Source organism: Haemaphysalis longicornis, unplaced genomic scaffold (genome assembly GCF_048455015.1).
Source record: "Haemaphysalis longicornis isolate Haplotype H1 unplaced genomic scaffold, Haemaphysalis longicornis Haplotype H1 scaffold_11, whole genome shotgun sequence".
Taxonomy (NCBI): domain Eukaryota; kingdom Metazoa; phylum Arthropoda; class Arachnida; order Ixodida; family Ixodidae; genus Haemaphysalis; species Haemaphysalis longicornis.
Window position 1 is genome coordinate 113,972,923 of NW_027526214.1, and position 22,726 is coordinate 113,995,648.

A 22,726-nucleotide genomic window follows, 5' to 3' on the forward strand; every position below is an offset into this window, starting at 1 on the left:
CACCATGATGCGCCCCTACTGTTATAGAACAGTAATTGTTGTCCGGCCAGAGGAAATTCCCTCCTCTTATTTACCTTTCTATATTTTGTAAAGGGTATAGGCATGTGCCCCGTGCACGAAGTTGGGCTGCCCAGCCCGCTCACAAGCATCATTGCTTAAGTGGGCTGGAATGTATAATGTGTACTTTCCCTGAAATAAAGATTATTATTATTATTATTATTATTATTATTATTATTAATTTTACATAATTTGGACTGTCAGTAGGATGGGGCGTTGTTCGGTCAGAAGGTCAGCTTTGTTTGTGGGTCGGACAGTCACTGTATTCTGGCCCCGGCCAGTCTGCTCTGACCGGGTATACTCCGTTCGGATGCGATAGGGGCCATCTGTGCCTCGGTTGGTGTGGCGTTTTTTTTTAGGAAAATAGATATCGTTTACAGGAACTGCAGGTGTAACCAAACACAAAATTGGCCGGGTAACTGCTTCTTTCGTGGGAAATGTCGTCAAAAGACGATAGTCTTTGTAGGAATTCGCGAAGAAAATCTCCCTTTGCTTTCCCGCTCACCTCTCATTCTGTTCCTGCACCGTCGCGCTCTTGCCTAAGTAAACACACTAAAGGTTTCTCAAGGCGATTTAAGTTTTCCGCGTTCCACTGCTACAGGCCGGGTTCCTCGATGCTAGCGCTGCAGTACGGCGGAGACGCGCGTGAATTTTGGCGGCCGACTACAAGGCTTATAGAACCGCGTGGCCGTGCTCCACGTGCGTTCTAAGCAGAACAATGTACCTAGCTAGTGGAACTTTCGTTGCAGTTACCGCGCGATTTGTGATATGCCGCCAGGAGATGGCGGTTTTCTGCAATAGATATATAATATCGTTTGCTATCAAAAAACTAAGCATCCATAACTTTTTTAATAAAGGCACACTGTAAATACTCCTAGTGTACTAATTTCCTATCTTATATTTGCTTAAAGGCCTGTACTTGTTCAAGAAAGTTGACAAGCATGAATATATAAACCGGGCTCAGATGTTTACGTTTGGCTGTGAGTATATAAAACTAATGCGCAATATCAATTATGCTTTGGCCGGGTGGCTGAATCAAGTCACGGACAGACAGACAAACAGACAGACAGACAGACAGAGCAAAATGTGTGGGTTTAAGTAGCCAAAGAAAGACTATCGTCTTTATTGGAACCATGAAGAGAAAACACGTTTGGTTCATTCGAAAGATTGCCTCGTTAGAACCATACTGACACCACTTTTAACACAAACTTCGCTCAAATAAGCTACATAATTAGGAAAAAAGGGAATGACCATGCGACCCACCAGCTCATTTCCCGCAACAGAACCTATGATGTCACACGAGAATGCTCTGCAATTGGCGGAGGCCGGCAAAAGCAAACGCAATAGGCAGGGCTTACCAGTTTGCATATTGAGCTATATGCCCGTTAAACATACTGCACATTCCTTTTATGACACTAGAACGGTGGAGTAAACGGTTGATGTTCCGAATAAACACGCAAGCGTGTAGGCCAATGCGTACGAAACTACCGCCAGCCGAACTCGACATCTCATCGTCTCCGCCGTCGCGCAGACACATTTTCGGGTTCGAGGCTCTTTGGGGCCAACGAACCGTTCGAGCACGCACAGCGGCGACCTTGCTTCGTATCGTAATCCCTTCACAGGAGGTTGGCCGTCATATCGCCAACCAGCAAAGGTAAAAATAGAAACGAGGGGAGTAAGGAAGAGCAAGCAGCGACGAGATAGTGACAGTCATCGCAGTTTCGGAATGGTGTTGGCTTGCTGCTATTGTTAGGAGCTCGTTTCCAGTTTATAATCACTGAAAACTTCAGTTTGTTCGAGTATTTACAATGAAATTTCGTTGCTACGTTTTGAAATGCCCATGTAGTAAGGGCAAATCGTCGAGGGAGTGCGACATCCTGCCGGTGAGGAGATCTCCTTTCATGTGCTGCCCAACGACGAACCTCGGCGAAGGAAGTGGCTACGTTTCGTGAACTTTGCAAACGGAGGAGAGACAGAGCTAAAGGAAGTACGAGTGTGCTCGCTTCATTTCCGAGGAAGTGATTACGGCAGGGACCCTTACGTTAGCTCACTCCTGGGACATGCTGGCTCTCGTCGCCGACTTCGTCAAATCGCCGTCAAAGCGCTCTGACCTTGGGGTAAAAATGCCGTACAGACCGCGCATTGACGCTCGTATCTTTCTGGTCGAAGCAGAGAGCTCGCGCGAACGGCTTTCCATACACGACACTGGCCAACTGCCATAAGCGATACTGCTACTGAAATTGAACTATTATTAACATTAATAAAAATACGGCACTCACGTACCAGTCTGTATTCGTCCGTCGCGACGGGCCGACGAGGCAGCGGTGCCGACGGCTGGGCGTTCGTCTGTTGTGGCTATCTCAGAATGGTCGCCTTTCGGTCCATCCGCGTATCCCACAACTCCTGCCGCTCGTGCACTTAGAAGCATTGAGCGTTCAAGTGGTGTTAGGTTGTTAAATGCAAGCCCGAGCTTCTCGGCGAGAGTTTTGTTCTTCCGATCAGGCGATTTCATGACTAGGGCTGCGGGTGCACTAGGTTTTACTACTATTTTTAAAATGGCCGCCGTCTCGGTTTCGGCACGTTTTCCGGTTCCTGTTTGATTCCCGCGTGTGGGTGCTATATGGAGTCGACATACTAAGTATCTGTTTCATGAACCGGCTCGTATGACGCCATTGTTCACGTCACGAATGTGCAATTTAGCGGGAGAATTAAAATTTTGGCTTAAATTGCCTTATTTCTCAGTGAATAAAGCATCATATGCTTCCGGGAAAGCCCTTAGGGTACTATGAAACACCTAATCTTTCGAATAAAACCAACTTTTGTTTTCTCTTCATGGCTCCTTTAATACACGCACTGTTTGTGTGTTCCAGTTGGTCTGGGCGTTAGGCCTTTGAGGTTAGACGTTTTGGAACATTCACAAGAAACTGTTGTTTTGCATGCAAGTGCGGTCTTTGTGCCCGCTTTACGCAACCTCAGAGCCATGATCAACATCACAAGCGGGAAAGGTAGTCTTAAATGCCTTATTTGCGGTGACTCTTCGTAGCCAAAATAGAGCAGATAAAATTATTTTTTCTATTTGATTCACAACGGAATTTAATTGCAAAATAGTCAGCCCTAAAGGCACATTGCGTGCACTCGTTGACTCATTAGAGTACTCCATGCTTCCTATATCGCGGCCAGTTTGGTGGAGTGTGCGGATTCGTTCCCAGCGTGACCCCACCTTTGCATCGCAAGACAGCCCTACCACAGCCTGGAGTTTCGAGACAGACGGAGACAGATCGTGGTGCACCGTGGCACCGACCGAAACGTGGCACCATCCTCACCGCTGCCCATGATGTGTGCGGGTGCGCTTTGCCAGCGAGACGCCCCTAACTTTGACTAAACGGATGACAACGACGTTGAGGAGTGGCTGTCGCAGTACGAAAGCGTAAGCAGGCACGACAGATGGGATGATGGCATGGAGGTTAATAACGTCGATCTTTATTTTAACGGGTTAGCCAAACTGTGGTTCCGCAACAACGCAGCCACCACGCCCATTTGGTCTGTGTTCAAAAAATTAGAAGTGGCTTAGCTGGGCTGTCACAGGATATATGTAGCGTGAGCTTAGGTTTAGCAATCCAATTCAATCCAATCCATTTCAGTCCAGTCACTGCTCCTCGCGCATACGCAGCACGGCTATCCAGGAGCCACGCAAAACGGCTACCAAGCGGCTCCGGCGCAGCGTCAGACTTGGCTGCTGCGCAACGGAGGCGCACAGCTGGGCACGCGCCGGCGGCAATGCTCTGCGCGAGTATGACGTCACTCCTCTGGAATGCGCAGACCGGCGAATCCTCAGACCCAATTGTCTACATAACCGTATTCCAATTGGATTGAATTTCCAATCCAAAACAATCCAATTTATTCTAATCCAGTTCTATCCAGTTCAAATCCAATCCAATCCAACCCAATGCCCCTCGTGCTTGCGCAACACGGCCCTTCAATGTCCACGCGAAACAGCTAAACCTCGGCCAGTGTACCTTACGCTACAAAACCGCATTGTCGATGTGTTAGGCCGTCCTGCCGTGTGGCTGCTTCGGGATGAGCACTATTTCGGCACACGAGCGCAGTGTCCTGGGAAGACGTTCACAAGTTAAATCGAGGATTTCGTTGAATAACGCAACAGTGTTGATTCAACTATGGTTGAAGCAGAAAAAATTAGGCATTTCATGAAAGTAATAGATGATGCTACCTTCGAGATGATGTAAGCGAAAGATGGGTGAACCCTTGCTGACATCATTACACAGTGCCAAAGCTACGGTGAAATTAAGAAAAAGCGAGGACAGAAAGGAAAAAATTATGACAGAAAAAAACGGAGAATGGCGAGACAGATGCGCTACTAACAGCTATTTTATTCCAAGGAAAGAAAGGGATATAAGTAGCTTGTCTACAAAGACACAAGCATACGCAAAAAATAGTACATCTAAAAAAGATACTATAAAAATAAATAGCCACAGCTGGAGACAACAATCACACCTTTTTGTCGCATGTTGTCTAGGATACGGTAATCATGAAAACAGTGATAGCGATGCTTCACTGACAAAGCCTGCGCTGTTGAAGCATCAGTGGAGCATCGCTATCACTGTTTTCAAATCAGTACAGGATCCTAGACAACATGTGATCAAAAGGTGTGATTGTTGTCTTCAGCTGCGGCGATTTTATTTGTATAGTATCTTTTTTAGTTCTACTATTCTTTGTGCATGTCTGTGTGTTTGTAGACGAGCTTCTTATATCCCTGTCTTTCTTTGGGATAAATCAGTTGCGAGTAGCTCATCTGGCTCGTCGTTCTTTGTTTTTTTTTGTCGTGGTTTGTAGGACTTGTTTTTTGTTAAGCAACGAGCCAACTAGCCCAACAGAATATTTTACGATGAACTCCGTAGGCAGAGGGCACTCACTCGGGGCTCTTCAATCCAAGGCGAGCCGTTGTCGAGATTGACAGCGGCGGGGGACGACGCCTCCTTTATGCGGAAGTATTGTAGCGACTTGTAGCGACCGCAATCTGCTGGTAGCGGGGCCGGTCGCCGTCGCTTCTTCGACCCAGGACTAGGGGAGAGCTTAGAGCCAACTCAACGGGTTTATTTACATTTTTACAGTGAGGTGTCGAGATGAAGATAGATCTTGGCGGGCCGCAGCACGCCCTTTTTGTTGACCCCCGATCCCTAGTTCCCTAGGTTAGGGATCCTCACGCAAAACAATGCGGACCAATGGTGATGTGTAAGTTCTTCGCCGTGAAGCACCGCCCTCGGGTAGGGACACGCCTTTCAGATATCTCGGCAGATGCACAGCACGCACACACACACACCCTTGCCACTCGTCAGGAGCCTGTAGTAGAGGGGAAGAACCGAAGACGCGCGGGCGCCGCGTATCCTTTTGGTGTCCGCCGCGCGCTGCTTTCCCACGGTAGGTTTCTTGTCGAACGTACTTCCCAGGGAGCCCAACAGCACAGATTAACAAGGTTCATGGAATCACTGCGGGAAGAGTTAATGGATTGACCATTGCCACTGCCTTCTTCGCTATGCTCCCGCCGCCACTGGGGTTCCATGGTCCGGTCGTCGCCGTCTGGGCTTTCACGCGCACACGCGTTCCGTTGCTTAGGCAGGGGGAAGAGCGGTGTCTCCTTAATCCCTTTGGGACAAAACACTCAACACCGCTCAAAAGCCGCTGTCAATCAGTGTCTGCCGCCGCGTCTTGTCTTCCTCCTTTCGTTCCCGTCGACAAGCGGTGGGGTGGTCGACCGGCGGTTGACTGACCCGCGCAAACATGGCGGCAGTGAGTCATAACAGCATCAACAGTTTGTGCGGGAACAAGTTGCTCGGCAAGTGCCGCTTATTATCGTTTCGACGCTTTCTGCCGCAATTAAACTACTTTCAGCCGCCGTGACACCCATAGCCACCGTTCAACCTCCACACGTCGCCGCTCAATACCGCCTATGCGACGTTGTCCAAGCTTCACTGAAGAGGAAAACTAGTGGCCTAGGTTCCGGATGCAATACATGCATGGCTTTTGAACTGTCAAAGCACTACGAATGTAATTGGCGTATCTATTAAATGCATACCTACAGCTGCATTAGCCGATACAGGCGCCGCCGTTCCCGTCATCAACGCCGATGTTTTCGGCTCGCGTAGGAACGTTATGACGCCGCTGCGCCAATTAACGTTATGTACCACACCTGCGCAACGTGTATAACCGTTGGCTACCTGCACGGCGCGCGTCACTATCCAGGACGTCATGTACCCCGTCGAGCTCATCGAACTACCCTCCAGCTTCCACGACGTCATTTTACCGTGGGACGTTTTATCTAGCCACTGCGCTGTGATCGACTGTGCGCGTGCACAAGTAGAATTCCATGCTGTGCTCGAGGCGCCTTGTGACGACCTTCAGTCCGCTGCCCCTGCAAAGCTTACCGTGACTCACGACACGGACATTCCTCCCCGGTCGGCTGCTGTAGTACCGCTCTGCCGCGCTTCCATTCCCGATGCACCTGTTCTTTCACGCCGTCACCCTTATTTCTCCATCGAAAATCGCTGCCCCTGCCATTCGCCCTACTTTTACAGTTCATGTTGGCACGAGCGTCATAGTAGTCACCAACGAGTCCTTGGAGTCCCTTCGTCTCCTGCACGGTGAGGTCCTTGGCTGCGTCGAAATTCTCGGGGCACAGCTTGTCACCAACGTACCTGACGACTTCCCCCCGTGGTTGCGAGTGGCTGGACTGAGTCCTGTCCCGTCAGCCCCAGACCTGTCGCCCCTGGATGTTGGTGCTTCCATCGGTGCTGCCTTGAGCCCACACCAACGAGAGAGGCTCTAGGCTCTGTTCTATCGGTTCCGCTCTTTCGATGGCGCAAACGCCCCGCTGTGCCGTACATCTGCCGTAGCGCCCTCCATTGACACCGGTTCGCATGCATCTTTGTGCCAACGACCGTACCGTGCGTCTCCGAAGAAGCGCTGCACCATTGATGAACAAGTGAACGACATGCTCAAGCTTCGCGTTATCCGGCCCTCCAGCAGTCTCCGGGCGTCTCCCGTTGTGCGTGTAAAAAAAAAGGATGGTTCCATTCACTTTTCCGTGGATTATCGCCGCCTGAACAGCATAACGCGGAAAGACATCTATACTTTAGCACGGATAGCGGATTCCCTTGACAGTTGACAAAGCGCCGATCGAGTTTTTTTCTTTTCTTGATCTGCGGTCTGCATATTTGCAGAGGCCGATTACGGCAGAGGCCGATCACGCCATAACGGCGTTCATTACTCCTGACTGAATTCAACGTTATGCTTTTGGCCTGTGCAATGCTCCTCCCACATTGGAGACGATGATAGACACCAATTTGCCCTATCTGAAGTAGAAAACTGGTGTCTGTTATCTCGATGACGCCGTAGTTTTTTCTCCAAACTTCGACACTCATTAGAGGCGCCTGGTCTGGGTTTTTACCTGCCTTGCCACTGCTAGCTTGCAACTCAACATCAAGAAATGCCACTTTGCTGCGCGAACGTTGACCACACTGGGCCACGTTGTGTCGAAAGAGGTAATTCGTGCCTCATACCATTAGAGGTTGGTCAAGAATGGGATAGCTGTGGCCTGCTTAAGATCTGTCTTGTTTAAGTCGTGTTGTCACGCAATGAATAACGCATTCGGGCAACAAATGCGTCGTTTGCGGGTCGCTGGTTCTCCGCAAAATGTTTTGCTTGCATCGTGCGGCCGGTTGCTCCGAAGGTTAAAACCGGAAAAACAACGCACGACGAAAGGAAGCAGACCCAGAGAGGAACCGTTCAACTTTTCAGTAATACTTTACGTGCATGGACTCCCCCATAGAATTGAGGTGGGAGAAAAGTACGATGTAAAGGTGGTGTTTTCAGCAGAGCGCAAAATGCATGGTCAAAAAAAGCATGAAAAAAATGACGGAGAGAATGAATGTACTGTAAGGCATGGAAAGCAATTTGTTGGTAGTATAAAAGTTGTCGTGTATCGGTGGTGATAAATATTGTCGAACTTGTCGAGTTTACAAGGACGCCCGCGCACGCATTTAGCGTTACATTGCAACACTTGTGTATGTACACGCTGCTTCGACAACACTGTCATTTTGTTCAAGCACCACAATAAAACATAAAAAGAAATAGTTCGGGTATTCTATATTTCTCATCAAAAAGAAGATTGTGTAAGCAAACTCTCGGTAATATCGTTAGATTAGTAACTTTCGCTGCTATCCTGGTTGGTGGGAATTGTTGAGTGCACACGTTTTTGCTATGTGCGCCCCCGATGAGTTCGTGCCCTGGTGTGCGCAGTGTTTTAGGGTAACAAGTCTGTTTTTCGAATAAATCGCTCCGTTTATAGTAGGCGCTTGTCCGTGAGATCCTTTCTTTGTCCCCGTTTCTGTGCGCTAAACTTTCAAATAAATCTATGCCTTCGATGCGCTCAGCGATTTCAACGATAGAAGGTCGGGTATTTTCATTACGTTACCGTGAAATAGGTTATTTAGATCTTCCCGTTTCGCTTTTCGACGAAAACTATTTGTCCTATTGGAATGACATTGGAATGTGTGTTAATATTTTGCGTCTCGTGTGTTAATAAAGTTATAGTATAACATTTTTTTTTCGTATTACAACGAGGTGGTGTTCTTGAGAGATCCATGGTTTCTTTGCCTTTTTGGACCTTCTTCTTCACTTCAACGGAAAGCATTGTTCATCGATATTCAGAAAAGAGTTTATAAAGGGATTATAAGCTTCATTCGCATGTGCACACTTAAGTACCGGCGTCCGGTCAACGTGGTGCAGTTTACTAGCAAAATGGCCCAGCTGACAAGACGACATGGTGGGGATGAATACTTCTGGAGGTTCTGCTTGGGTAAATTCATTGGTGGCTGTGGAACTTCATAGTAAAAATATTGAGCGGTGGTCACGTATGCGCACAGTAATAACTCCGGCACAATATCGGTGAGAAAGTTTGTTATGAAAATATTGGTGACTGTAGCTGTGGGACCGGAACACTTGGTGGCGTGCGTACAACATTTGCCCAAGCGTTGGCTTCCAAGAGTGAGTATAAATCGGCCGGCGTTGGGGACCTACGCGACAAATCTATTGTTAAGGGGTTTATTGGTGCCCAGGAACACCGCGGAAGCAGTCAGAAGCCAAGGGGTGAAGCCGAGCCAGCTGAACATGTTCTTTACAAGCTCCTTCTGATGATGATAAATGAGGCGTGCCAAAAGCATGGCAGTGATGATGATCCGCGATGGTGCACGGCAATGGCAATGTCAGGGAATGTCCTGTAGTCTTCGCTACAATTCAGCCCCCCCCCCCCCCCCCCCCGTGGAAGAAGATGCCATCCTCGCGAATCACGGAGTACACGAAAGAAGAGGCTCGTGATTGGCGGTGAGATGTTTGAGTGGCGCCCCCTGGCTCTGACGTCAGCTTAGGGACTCGCTCCGCTGTCGTCTGCTACACTCCGCTTGTGAGGGGCAGCAGCGCCTGTGCTACGAATCATCCGCTTTGATGCTTTAGTGCATCAAAAAGCGCATTTATAGTAATTCAGGCATTTTTACCAGCCTCTGACACGAATAATTTCAAGCTGTATCCCCCAGAAGTTTGCAACACACGAGGAGAGAGAGAATAACTTTCTTCTGAGCAACGGTAAGAAGATCGTGTGCAACTTGTCATTTCTAGCTTATATGCGAGGTTCAGCGCTCAGAGCACCTCGATAATTATTCAAAATTCGTAGGTTTCGATACAATATTTTTGGGATGCTCTTATGAAGACTGAACAGTCTAATGCTACCTGCCAAGCAGACGGCCCCTAAACGCGCATTGCATTGCAGGAAATAAAGCGGCTGCCTATTTCTTTTGTTTTTGACTTGTATCAGGTTGATGTTTTTTTTTGTTTTTTTAATGTGCTCAGCGCATTATTTTTTCCGCACCGTCACAAACGTTTATTAGTAGGTTCTGGGATGCTGGGGAGGATCACAAAGGTCGTGTGGATATTTTTTTCAGGCTGCATGGCATACATTTCCTTCTTCACAAATTCGCTTTCGTTATGGCTGCGTGCGAGAAGATGCATATTCTCTCCGTGTGTTGTTTATTCACATGCAAATAAAATGAAAAGGTTTGTGCTACGCCACCGCGATCGCGCTCCAGACAATGTACGTTGTCCAGAGTACTCGAAGGCGGCTTTTGAACTCCGAATTTCTACCGTAACCATCGTTATCATAACGAGCTGACTTTCAACCCAAACAATTATGACATGATTACGGTGGTAAAGGTGTGATATAATAGGTAACCAACGCAATGAATGGTATACGTGCATATATTGCAAGAATCGAAACCGACGAATATTTCCAGATATTTTTTTATTGCTTGTTACCCCTTCCAAAGAAACTAATCCTAGTCTACTCAGGATGGCGTTCTATGAATCGAAGAAAATTACCCTTACTCTCTTGTCCTGGACTGAGGACCCGGCCCACTAATTAGTTCGATTTTACTGGTAAATTAAGTTTTCCCCTCCGCTTCCTCCTCCTCTTGAGCGCAGTTTCCCAATGTCGCATATCTGAATATTGGGGAGATAAGGCTGTGAGAAATGTACCAAATTTCCCTACTGGTCTGAGCAAACATAATGTTACTGTATCTTTACCGTAGACGTTTCTAGTTTTGCTCAATAAACATCCATACTGGTTAAAAGCCTAGTATAAAACCAACACACAGTGGGTTATCTTAGTGTCACTAAATAACGTTATTTAGTGACACTAGGCTATCTGTAACTCCACCTAAAGGTTTTGCGGCCCTTAGTGCATGTCGCCATACTTTAATTCTATTACAACGTAAAGTGATGAGATATAATACTTTCGATCGTTCGGCGAGGTCGCAAAAACGTTTTTCTTTCATATGACTACCGGGAATCGTAATGCCTTCTGGCAAATCCGACAGCCCCGAAGGCCTGGTATTTGTTTTGGTCTTGCATTTTCGCTGTTGTCGGTTATTAGCAGCTAGCGGCTCCCTTTGTTCTAAAGATTTCTGAACACTGAAGCTCACGCTTACTCCGACTCTTCGCGCTCCGCACAGGGCCGGCGTCGCAAAAACTGGGGTGGCGCCAGCAATGTTTCTTTCGCAGCGGTATCAAAAATTATACTTTAAATAGCGCCTTCAGCTGGTGTATGCGATTTCAAGTGTTTTACTACGATAAAAAGTTACGCACACGCAAAATCTGGTGCGAACAAGCACCAGACGCCAACCGAGCGCAAAGAAACAGCAGGGAGAGCGAGCCCGAGTGAAGCAGACAACAAATGCGAGAGTCCCTAAGCCGACGTCACGGAGGCGCGCTTCGCAGCGCCGCCCGTGGTCGAGCTCACCGCCAATAGGGTTTTAAGCGCTGCACGTGGACAGTCTCACGCCCACGGCGGCGAACGTCCGTAGAGACGGCCGTAGGCTCAACGATGTAGTTTACTGGTGACGCACGCTCCAAGACGTGGTAGGGGCCGTGATACCTGGCAAGAAACTTAAACAAATCCTGCGGTGGTCGAAGGAATCCATAGCCAAACCATTGACCCTGGCGAATAAGTCGGTGCTACAGCTGTGTTGTCGTGGCGAGATTTTTGCCGCCACTGGTCTTCAGCTTTGAAAGTTCTCGCGAGTTGTCGGCACTCTTTTGCGTGTTTGGCGGCTTCTAGTGCTCGGGTGCACTCCGAGACATCTAGATGTTAAGGAAGCATGGTGTCTAGAGTGCATGATGGTTCTCATCCGTAGAGTAGGTAGAAGGAGGACAAGCCGGTTGTGGTTTGTATGGCCGTGTTGTATGCGTACGTCACATAGGGGAGCACAAGGTCCCAGTCATCGTGGTCCGAAGACACGTACATGGAGAGCATGTCTCCAAGAGTTCGGTTGAAACGCTCAGTAAGGCCATTAGTCTCCGGTTGGTACGCCGTTGTTGTAGGGTGGATAATACGGCACTCATTGAAGAGCTTCGAGACAACATCGAATAAAAAGACGCGCCCTCGGTCACAGAGGAGCTCTCGAGGCGCTCCGTGGCGCAATATGAAGCGACGTGATAGAAAGGAGGCGACGTCTCTTGCTGTGGTGGCAGGCAGTGCAGCGGTTTCCGCCTAGCGCGTGAGATGGTCTACCGCAACAATGACCCATCGATTTTTGGAGGCTGTGTATGGCAAAGGCGCATGCAGGTCAATGCCTACATGGTCAAATGGTTTCACTGGGCAATGAAGGGGTGGCAGCGGACCAATAGAACGGGACGGCAGTGACTTGCGGCGTTGGCAGGCCACACATAATCGGATGTACTTGCGCACAAAGATAAATGCCTTGCCAATAATAGCGCAGGGGGAACGCTGGTATGTTTTCAGCACCCCTGCATGTCCAGATGTCGTATCGGCATGACGAATGTCACAAATGTCGATGCGCAGATGACGAGGAATGACTAGCAGCTATTTCCGTCCTTCGTTGTCGTAGTTGCGGCGATACAGCAACTCGTCGCGAATCGTGAAGTCCGAAGCTTGCCTCCGCAGAGCCCGAGATCTATGAGGGGGTGGAGTGCCAGAAAGCAAAGAGACGAGGGAAACAACCCAGCGGTCTTTGCACTGCTCTGATGGCATGTCTGAGAAAGAAAGCGATGACATGTCAGCGTCGTAAGCACAGAGGCGCGCCAAGTCGTGTGCCACTGACATTGGACAACAGGAAAGGGGATCCGCATCGGAGTGCTTGCGGCCGGATCGATATACAACCTTGATGTCGTACTCCTGGAGCCACAGTGCCCACCGGGCGAGTCACCCTGACGTATCTTTCAGTGTGGACAGCCAACAAAGTGCGTGGTGTTCTGTGACCACGTCGAAAGGACGACCGTACAAATTGGGCCTGAACTTGTCGAGCCCACAAAACAATGGCCAAGCACTCCTTCTCCGTCACGGAATAGTTGGATTCGGGTCGGGTAAGGGTGCGGCTGGCGTAGGCAACGATGTATTCATCAAAGCCTGACTTTCGCTGGTTCAGTTCAGCGCCAAGGCTGACCCCTCTGGCATCAGTGTGGACCTCCGTGGGTGCGTCAGGGTCAAAATGTCGGATACTAGGAGGTGACGTAAGAATTCCCCGCAACGTGACGAATGCCTTTTCGCATTCAGGGGTCCATGAAGAGAGATCGGTGGAAGCATTGCTGAGTAGCTGCGTCAATGGCGCAACAACGGTGGCAAAGTTGCGGACGAAGCGTCGAAAGTAGGAGCAAAGGCCTAGGAAGCTTCGGGGTGACTTCATAGAGGTCGGCTTGGGGAACTCAGCAACATCCTTGAGCTTAGACGCGTCGGGAAGAACACCGTCCTTCGAGGCAACGTGACCGAGTATCGTTACATGTCGCGCGGTTAAGTGGCATTATTTGAGATTTAGTTGCAGCTTTGCGCCGGCAAGACAAATCAGAACTTGCTCCAGGCGTGGTAAATGGGTGTCGAAATCAGGAGAAAAAATTACGACGTCGTCCAAATAGCAGACACATATCTTGCAATTTAGTCCGCGCAAAATGGTGTCCATCGTGCACTCGAAAGTGGCAGTTGCATTGCAAAGGCCGAACGTCATGACGTTAACCTCGTAGAGTCTCTCGGGCGTTATCTATGCCGTCTTTCTGCGATCAGTTTCTGCCATAGGCACCTGCCAGTATCCCGAACGCAAATCGAGCGACGAGAACTACTCGACTACCTTGTAGGCAGTCAAGTGCGTCGTGCGTCAAGACGTTCTTCCTGGTGATCTTGTTGAGGCGGCGATAGTCGACGCAAAAGCGTATAGATCCATTCTTATTCGTCACTAGAACGACTGGTGACGCCCAAGGACAGTTTGAGGGCCGATTAACGTGGCGTTGGAGCATGTCATCTACATGGACATCAATAATGCGATGCTGTTTTGGCGAAACACGATAGGGTCGCTCTCGTAGCGGTGGGTGCGAGTCAGTGTCTATGTTGTGCTCCATTGTTGATGTATGGCTGCGCGAGGCTTTCACGCTTTCAAAAGACGACCGAAATCGTTGAAGAAGTACCAGAACCTTGGCTCGTTGGGTTGGGGCGAGGTCGTTGTTGATGGCCTTACTAAATACGTCGGAGTAGGATGCGTCTTCTGCGGGATGCTTAGGATGCGTCTTCTGCTGACACTGGGTTCAACTCCGGAATGTCAAGGTGAGGTGTATCATCGGGCAAGTCAACTGCGGCATTCTGATCGATAGGTTTAATACAACCGAGCGTCTCACCTTGCAGCAAACATAACGGATGGGAGTACAAATTTGTAACCAGCATGCGGCTAGCACCAGCGTGGTCGATAAGAGAGCGAACGGCAATGGAAGACGCCAGTCACGTTTTTCTTCGGGTTCATGACAACCTGTGAGGGGACAATAGGACTAGTTGCAGGACGGAAGGCTGTTACGCTGTTTATTCTCCAACCACAAAACCGCTTTCTCTACAACACACAGGAAAAGGTGCACACCTCACTTGGAACGCTTTCGGCCACATGCCGGTTTCTCCGTCCCAAACGCCGGACCGCCTCACTCGTCGACGTCCGGCTCTCAACTGCCCGCCCCGGCACCCCCAGGTCATCGCTTCTTCCCCACCCCACAAAAACAAACAAAACACCGCTCCATACAATAACACCATGAGCGGTGGCAAGGCTTAGAGTAACAGTTCCGGAGAATTTGGGTGCCTCGACCTTCCCCCCGCGCACCAAGGCCGGCACGTGAAGCTTTGCCATTGTTCAGTTGGGAAGCCCCTCGGTTATTTCGCTCCCCGTCTCCCGGGAGAACTTCTACGCCCACGCCCCTGTCGCCGTGGCGTCCTGGCAGGCGAAACTTCGACACTTTTCCCTTTCATCACTTTTCTTTTTCTTTTTTTCAGAACCACTCCCCTTTCCTTCCCTTCAGTTTCTTGAGGTAAGACGCGTACACAGTTACAACAATTGAAGAGGGAACAAATGCACGTTCGAAACAAATGACTCTAGTAATCACGGCATCCTAAATCTCACAAGACCACTGGTCGCCGAAAAACAAAAGCGACATACATGCACAACCCACCAAATACCCAAAAGAACGAACCATGCTACACAAGGAAAGTGAACAACGCCGCTCCATTGCAGCAGCCCATTGCCCTGCGCTTGCTGCCATGAGGCTCTCAAACATTGCTCTCCCACCTGCTCTATCTGAACGCTTACATCGGTACCACCCAGATTAGGTTCTTCTTGCTCCCCACTCCCTTGCTCAACTACAGCTGCTAGATTGATCAGTGGCTTTCCTGTATGAAGTTGCGGTTTCTCAACCATTTCTCTGTCCCTGTTTTTTACCAGCAGACCGTGATCACTAACTGCCAACAAGCACTCCACATCCCTCGCCGGCTTGTCAGTAACTGCACAAAGCAATGAGACGTGCGAGCCGTGTTTGTCCAGTCTGAACAACACGTACGCGAGCACTGCCTCTACGCTGTGCTTGACAGCTACCTTTACGACCACTTTGCCACGGGGCTGGATGTGTTTCACGTTGAGCAGGGACCTTCTCGCCACAGGGATGTCAGCTCCTGAATATAGGCGAGCCCAAATGTGTGATCGTTCTGAAACCACCCATACGTCTCCAGTCGGGGCTGACCTCCCTTGTCGTGCGTTAGTCTTTGGGTTATAACACCCTTGATAGGGTTTGTCAGAGTGACCGAGCTCTTTGCCACTAGTCCGACAACTTTTGGAATAGTTTCTTGGCACTCCAATGAGATGGCCATGTCGGCCGCAGCGGAAGCATCGGCGTGAGTGTCGGGCCTTATCGGATGAATGGACTGCGCCGTAACTCATGCAGTCTCGCGCAAGGTGACCAAGTCGTCCGCAAACAAAACACTGACGCGAAATGGTGTCCACATGACGGGGCGGGGTTTTACTGCAAGGGGCACAGTACTTTTCATCAACTGCTTCAACACTACCTTGTGGTGCACCGCCTGGTCCGTGTCCTGTTCCTCGCCACCCGTTCGGAGAGTTAGAATTCAGCGGCAGATACGGTGTACGTGGCCCCCCTCGACTTACTTCTACCGCCTCCGCGACTTGTGCAAGATCAACGAGGCGCAACCATTCTTTGCTCTCTTGGAGTGCAACCTGCAGCTGAGCATGTTGGGGCAGCGCCGCTTTCAGTTTGTCGGCCACAATCAGGTCCTTCACTTCTGGATACCTCTACTACTAATAGAACAAGTAGTGAAGCCGCCATCCAAACTGACGCCAAGACTCGTTACGGCCCTATTTTGCTGTCTCAAACATATTTCTATACTCGGTGAGGCACAAACGCAGTTCCCTTAGTACCAATGACTTTAACTGGCTAATAAGGCAACATCTCCTTCATGCCGCTGGCCATCATCAATGCCCTACCTAACTCAATAAGTGAAGTGTGGCATCAGAGTTACCGACCTGACCTCGTCAACAACCTTGAGTGAGCTGAAGAGCATTTCAACTGCGTCAAACTATCTCGGTACCATTCCTTCGTCTTCGGGCATGTGTGGCAAGACATGGCTTAACAATTTGCAGGCGCCGGCGAAGCCAGAATGGGTCTCCCTGTCTGAGTCTAGCGCCACGCCCTGATATCGCAATGTGAGCATCTCCAGCTCCACCTTGGCCTGTTACAGTTTGGTTTGCTCGATTTCGAGCAACATTTTTGCATCTGACTTTCTTGCCGTCACACCTGCGCTGCTCGTCCCCGCATCTGCTCCTGACGGAGTGGCGCTCACAGTGGGTGTACTCATGTCGGGCATTTTAGATTCGCGCAAGCACTGTGTTCTCGACCTCGTGCACATCCAGGGCAATGGGCAAAGCAACGTCGCTCACTTACCCATTTGCTGACGACAGCTCCAGTAGCACAGGACAACGGGGTTGAATTCCTAACGTTCACTTGTAAAACACATATTCGTCTCCAAAAAGTTCAAGCGTTCGCAACACAATGTGGTACCGTAATTTTTTGGTTCACACGCACCATTACCAGCACCAACTCTCAGAGAGCCTACACCGGCAATGTCTCCAACGTCTTGCCACGTTCCCGTCACCCTCGTCAGCGCTTCAGCGTCTTCGTTTCTTCCCGGTGAACGCCAATACACATCTACCGCGCTCACTTTTCAAGGCTTCATACGGCATCGCCGATGCCGTTCTCCTTTATTTTCTCCTATTCTTAAATTTCCTTCACATTCCGCTACTCTTCTTCTTCCGGTTTCTTCTTTTGCATTAAAATTTCCTTCCTCCCGTTGCAGGAAAACTTTCCGTGTCCGCTCCAAACACCACGAGCTCTGATTGTTCACCACTTGCGTTCTCGTTCACGATTGGGGTCCAGCTCCACCGTCAGCTGCGGCGTCGTTCGTGGTCGTCGTCTCGCAGTCGCTGCGTGTCCCAGATATCCCTCCGTCGATATCCTGCCGGCAGAGCCAGTCGCGTTTTTCTTCGCTTTCGTGACAACCCGTGAGGGAACACTGGGACACGTTGCAGGACGGAAGGCTGTTTCGCTGTTTATTCTCAAACCACAAACTCGCTTTCTCTACAACACACAGAAAACTTTTCACACCTAACTTGCAACGCTTTCGGCCACATACCGGTTTCTCTGCCCCAAACGCCGGACCACCTAACTCGTCGACGTCCGGCTCTCAATTCTCCGCCCCGGCGCCCCCAGCCCTTCGCTTCTTCCCCACCCCGCAATAACAAACAAAACACCGCTCCATACAATAACACCATGACCGGTGCCAAGGCTGCGCGAAACAGTTCGGAAGAATTTGGGTGCCTCGACCTTCCCCTCGCAGACAAAGGCCGGCACGTGAATCTTTGCCGTTTTTCAGTACGGAAGCCCCTCAGTTAGTTCACTCCCCGTCTCCAGGGAAAATTGTACGCCCGCGCCCCTGTCACCATGGCGTCCTGGCAGGCGAAACCTCGACAACGCCTGCGGTGGTTGAAAAGCACAGATGGCGTAAAGAGCACAGTGGCGTCAGTATGAGAGGCACAGCCCGGAAGCACGGAAACAGAGCGCTGTGGCGGAATGGCAAGGGTCCTCGATGACGACAAGTTTAGCGGTGGTCGCATCGGCACTGTACGGGTCAGAGTCTGAAGTAAATTCTACCTCCGCACGCGCAGAGTCAATGACGGCACTGTGGCGAGCTAGGAAGTCCTAGCCCAGACTAACGTCATTGGAACACGAAGGAAGCACGATACGTTGGGTTATGAACAATAGGTCTTGGATTGTGACACGAGCTGCGCACGCCGCCAAGGCCTGAATATGTTGCGCGCACGCAGTACGCAGCGAGACGCTACCCAACGGCGTAATCACGTTTTCTGATAATCCAACAAAAATCTTCACTACTCACTGACACAGCAGCGCCTGTATCCACGAACGCCTGTGTACGTCTGCCTTCGACTAGTACGTCAATAACGTTCAGGGGAGAAAACGGAGGCCTTGAACAGTTCGATCGTAACGAATTTCTTGTCTCGGGAACTGCGGTTGCTAGTTTTCCTCTTCGGAACCGGGCTGCCGTCGACGCATCGAAGAAATACAGCGGCGACGCGGAGACGACGAGCTACAATTCCCAGAAGCGCGTTTGTTCGCAGGTGAGGGACTCAAGTAATAAACATCGCAGACGTCGTGTGGGACAGGCGGCCGGTTCATCATCACCATCATCATCACCATCACCACCCTATCTACGCCCACTGCAGGGCAAAGGCCTCTCCCATTATTCTCCAATAATCTCGGTCCTGTGCCAACTGTGACCAATTTATACCCGCAAACTTCTTGATCTCATCTGCCCATCTAACTTTATGCCGCCCCCTGCAACGCTTGCCTTCTCTAGGGATCCACTCTGTTACCCTTAATGACCAGCGGTTTTCTTGCCTTCGCATTACATGCCCTGACCACGTCCATTTCTTCTTCTTAATTTCTATTAATATGTCTTTAACACCAGTTTGCTCCCTGACCCACTCCGCTCTCTTCTTGTCCCTTAATGTTACACCGATCATTTTCCGCTCCATTGCCCGCTGAGTCGTTCTCAATTTAGGTTGAACCCTCTTAGTGAGCCTCCAAGTTTCTGCCCCGTAGGTGAGTACCGGTAAGATGCAGCTGTCATACATTTTCTTTTTCAGCGACAATGGTAGGCTGCTATTCATTGTCTGAGAATGTCTGCCGTATGGACCCCACCCCATTCTGATCCTTCTAATTATCTCTGGCTCATGGTTGGGATCTGGTGTCACAACTTGGCCTAAGTAGATATATTCGCTTACCACTTCCACTGCCTCGCCACCTATCTCAAACTTCTTTGCTGTACCGAGGTTATTGATCATTACTTTAGTTTTCTGCATATTGATTTTCAGGCCCACGGTTCTACTCTGTTCGCCCAGTGCGGAAAGCATGCTTTGCAATTTGTCCCCCGAGCTACTTTGCAAGGCAACGTCATCAGCAAATCTGAGGTTACTGAGGTATTCTCAAACCCTTACTCCCACCTGTTCGCAATCCAACGTTCTGAATACTTCTTGTAAGCATGCTGTGAATAACATTGGAGAGATTGTGTCTCCTTGTCTGACACCCTTCCTTATAGGCATTTTACTGCTCTCCCTATGGAGGATGATGGTCGCTGTAGACCCATTGTAGATATCCTCTAGTATTCTTACATAATGCTCATCTACCCCCTGGTTCCGTAATGCCTGAATGACTGCTAGGGTTTCGACCGAGTCAAATGCTTTCTCATAATCTATGAAGGCATATATAGGGGTTCAGTATACTCAGCGCACTTCTCTATCACCTGATTAATCGTGTGAATATGGTCCATTGTTGAATAACCTTTACGGAACCCTGCTTGTTCTTTAGGCTGACTGAAATCTAAGGTTGCAGAGATTCGGTTAGCGATTACTTCGGTAAATGCCTTGTAGACGACTGACAGTAAGCTGATGGGCCTGTAATTTTTCAAGTTCTTCATGTAGCCTTTCTTATGGATTAGGATGATGTTCGCGTTCTTCCAAGATTCCGGTACCATTGCGGTCATTAGGCATTGCGTATACAGGTTTGCCAGTTTTTCAAATACAATTTCTCCGCCATACTTCAAGAGGTCTGCTGTTATCTGATCCTCACCAGGTGCTTTGCCCTCTTTCATTTCTTTCAAAGCCTTGCTTACTTCTTCGGTCGTTACTGGTGGGATGTCTATCTCCTCTAAACTACTGTCTCATTCGGCATTATCCTGTATGTCCCGGCTACTGTACAGATCCCTATAGAACTCCTCGGCCACTGTGACTATATTATCCCTCTTTGTGATGACATTGCCTTGCTTATCCTTAAGTGCATACATGTGATTTTTCCCCACGCCAAGACGTCTCTTCACTGCTTTCAGGGTACCTCCGTTCTTTACAGCGTATTCGATCCTCTACATATTATGCTTCCGTATGTCAGCTGTCTTACGCTTATTGATTAACTTCGAGAGCACGGCTAGTTCTATTCTGTCAGCTGCGGTAGAGATTCTCATGGTTTGCCGTTTCCTGATTAGATCTTTCGTCTCCTGGGAAAGTTTACCAGTATCCTGTCTAGCTATAGTGCCCCCGACTTCTACTGCACACTCCGTGATAATGCGTGTAAGGTTGTCGCTGGCTTCCTGTGTCGTAAGCTCGGCTTCCTCGTTAAGGGCGGAATATCGGTTCTGCAGCGCGATCCTGAATTCTTCTACTTTACGTCTTACTGTTAGCTCATTTATCGGCTTCTTTCGTACTAGCTTGTTGCGGTCCCTCCTCAAATCTAGCCTAATTCGAGATCTTACCATTCGGTGGTCGCTACACCTTACCCTTCCGAGCACTAAGTCGGCGGTCGGTGAACAGCAGTGGTTGGCGGTGTGCGGCGGCAATATTTGGCGTCATGTCTGGCATAACAGCAAAGGAAACAAATTGGGCGGTTGTCCCACGTTCGCAAGCCATGGTTAAACTGGGGAGGAGGCCGAACTGGAGGAAATGGGGTCATCGGTAGTACCGGGCGCTGATAAGATGGTGCGGCCTGACGTGTCGAGACTCCCATGGTGTCAGCACACGTCATATTCGGGGCCAGGGGCGACCGGGCGACAGTTTCTGCATACGTCATCGGCGCGGTTTCGCAGTCATGTGATGAGGATCCACAACGGCAGTACGCAGCAGGGCTTCAGCTACTTTCTCCTGAATCACCCTCCTGAGTGTCGGCACAACAGGGGATGGAGTCCCGGCAACGCAAGGCAGCAGAGAAAGCTGACGAGCGACTTCCTTATGGTCAAGTTGCTTTATGTGCGACAATAAGGAAGGGCTTTTGGGGTCACCATTCAAATTCGCTATAATGTCGTCAGAAGCTGAAGGCTGTCGCGTGAGGCTTCGCTGCCTCCGAAGCTCGTCGAAACTCTGGCAGAGGTTTACTACATCAGCAACTGAACGGGGGTTCCTCGCTAAGAGCATCTGAAAGGCATCGTCGTCTATACCTTTCATGACGTGGTTGATGTTATCAGCTTCGGCCATGGATGGATAGACACGCCTGCATACGTCCAGAACGTCCTCGATGTAACTGGTAAAAGTTTCCCCAGTTTTTTGCTCACGGGTGCGCAAGCTTTGCTCTGTGCGCAGTTTGCGCACGGTGGGGCGGCCGAAAGCTCCCAAGAAGCGCGTGTTGAACTCGGACCAGGTGTCTATGCCCACTACGTTGTTATTAAACCACGTATCGGCGAGTAAAGTTAAATAAAAGCCCACGTTGTTGAATTTCATCACATCTTCCTACCTGTTGTGCATGCTCACGCGTTCATTCACCGAAAACCAATCCTCCACAACCGGGTCTTCCACTCCGCTGATTTTGGCAGGATCCCGTTGTCGGGTTGTGCCAGAACAGATGATGGTTGGGGCCTGAGGAACTACGGGATTGTCAGGCATGGCTGTAGGGATGGTCCGACTTCGAAGTTCCAGGGTCGGGACAAGGACTCTGCACTCTCTACGACACTGTTAAGGGGTTTATTGGTGCTCAGAAACACCGAGGAAGCAGTGAGCAGGCAAGGGGTGATGCCGAGCCAGCTGAACCTCTTCTTCACAAGCTTCTTCTGATGATTATAGATGAGGAGGGCCAAATGCATGGCAGTGATGATGATCCGCGATGGTGCACGGCAATGTCATTGTCAGGGTATGTCCTGTGGTCTTCGCTACACTATGTTTAATTGTCTCTTTAACACTAACGAATAACGCTGCTTCTTAATCTAGTATAGATATGTTTCGCAAAATTCCATAAAAGAAATACGGGTTGGTGGTCGCTACATCACAGATTATACGTCACTACCATTTCGCACAGTTGAGATTTTGTAGTCAGTAGTTTATTTAGAGAAATTATCAGTGATAGCATAGGTTTCGTTGTTTTTTTTCCATTATCATGATACCGCCCCCTTTTTACCTTCCAATTCAAAGTGCACGAAGTTTATTTTGAGAGCTTTATAACTTCAGATTCGTCGAGATACCATGTCATACATCTATTAGTGTTATCATGTCGAATTCGAGTTCAAGATTAGTTATCATCGCTTGTATTTCGTTTTCGTTATTTCTTGCCGACTGCGCATTTATTTGAACGAAAGAAGTGCACCTTCTTCTCATTTGCAAACAAGTTACAAAATCAGCTACAGATAGATAGTTTTCAGCCATATGGCTTTTCTTTAAAAGGTTAGTCA